Source organism: Propithecus coquereli, unplaced genomic scaffold (genome assembly GCF_000956105.1).
Source record: "Propithecus coquereli isolate 6110/MARCELLA unplaced genomic scaffold, Pcoq_1.0 Scaffold306, whole genome shotgun sequence".
NCBI classification, from domain to species: Eukaryota; Metazoa; Chordata; class Mammalia; order Primates; family Indriidae; genus Propithecus; species Propithecus coquereli.
In genome coordinates this window covers 476,299-478,079 of record NW_012148686.1, presented here as the reverse complement: position 1 = coordinate 478,079, position 1,781 = coordinate 476,299, and the positions used below count along the sequence as shown (strand labels likewise).

The window sequence follows — 1,781 nt, the reverse complement described above, 5'->3', positions numbered from 1 at the left end:
CTTAAGGCCTGTGATGTCTCTCTTTTTGCATTGTATTTATCTTTTGCAATCCTCTCTGGCTAAAGTAAAATAATGAGCAAATATATAAACATAAACAAATATAACATAAACATAAACATAAACAAATTAACCCTTTACCATTACCAAGCTCTTCTCACAATTGATCACAAGGTTTACCTACCATCAAGACTTATCAGGGAATTACGGACGGGAAGTATTTTCACAAAATAAAAAGGAAGGAAAATCAGCTAGCCAAAAATGGTTTAGGTCTTGGGGAAAAAAAGCCAGACTTTATTTTAAAGGTTCCAAAGTTCGTGATTACTCATCATGAAAAAGCTCTGATTGGTGTATGTTCATCTCAGGGCACTTTTGGACATCACAACCCAAAGAAAGGTCAGGAATAACAAAGGAGAACATTTTGCAGAGCAGCTGAAGCAGAGGCACAGGGCATGTTTGCGGTTTATCTAAAATGAGCAGTTTTTGTGTTACGGAAAGAAAGCTATAGAGAAAGTACAGACATCTAACACCAATGAACATTTTAATATGGAAAACTGTGCTCTGGTTTATTTTAAACTGGGAGGCTTCTACATGTCCTAGGTCAATAGAAGCTCTGATCCCCCACGGCCCCAGCTCTGCGGCCAGGAACGCCCTGGTGCCGAGTAAAGGCCTTTCTGGCTGTGCACCCAGATTGAAGGTGCCAAATAATGGAAAACGGCTTGTTTGGGGATTTTTTGGTTATGATTGTTTTTAATGAACAAAATTTCATATCTAGTAATGCAAAACTGAGTTCATAGTTGTTCTTTAAATTAGAAAGTGTTTCTCCCCAAATGGCAGAAGTTATCAAATAGAGAAACAATTTTATCTTAGGACAGAAGTGTTTACATTTCAAAGAGGGATGAGACCTGGAGCCATGAAGATATTCCAGGAATTGTAACCTTAGAGACACGTGTTTCTCACGTGTTATCTCACCGCTGGAGACATATTTACATTCCAAAGGGTACAAACCCAGGATCCTTCTTCCTGCATTTCCCAAGGAGATTTTTTTTTTTTTCCATTAGGAAGCAATGTTTCCCTCCTTTCCCAGGAAGGGAGAGGGGACAGCTGTCATTCTCCAACAGACTCCCAAGTTCGTATTTTTTGAGTTCCTCTCCTGCAGTGCGATCTTGGCACCTGCAGGCCTGTCTGTCCATTCCTCATTCTATCACCCAAGAAGGGGGAGAGATTGGGGTGAGGAGAACCATTGTGACTGTTGTCCTGGGTAATAACAGTTATCTCTGCCTCTGAAACCTCATGTCGACCCTCAGGATAATACAGGTAAACATAGATATTACGAATCTATCAGTACTTTCGCCCCATCTCCCATTGCTAACTTTGGTTGACAAATTAATACCGGCATGAAGAGTTCTTCAAAAGGCTTTTTAAACTCTTAGGCAAGACAATTCTTGAGAGTGGAATGAATGAAAAGACCGTGCACATGTGCACAAGCAAACACACATACACACACACACACACACACATACAGGAGAGGGAGGAGGAGGAGAGAAAGTCAGGGGAGGGGAGGAGGACAAGAAAGAAAATCTGATGTATTTGTTGGGAAACTTTGGGAAAGATTCAGTTCTCCACTTTGTAGTCTACAGGTAATTATGTTTGCTCTGATATGTAGAGAGATTAGGGAAGAGCTGGACACTGAAAAGCAAAATTAATATTATCCCTTCCAGTATATGTCCTTCTCTGTTCATTAACTAGTTTGAAATTTATAATATATTAGAGCTTTGTTGTTT

General features: G+C 39.9%; 1 protein-coding gene across 1 annotated transcript in view; it reads right to left on the bottom strand.

Moving 5' to 3' along the window:
* Positions 1 to 1,781, bottom strand: part of LOC105814781 (phospholipid-transporting ATPase IB-like) — a 122,364-nt gene that overhangs the window by 6,685 nt on the left and 113,898 nt on the right. The window lies entirely within an intron of this gene.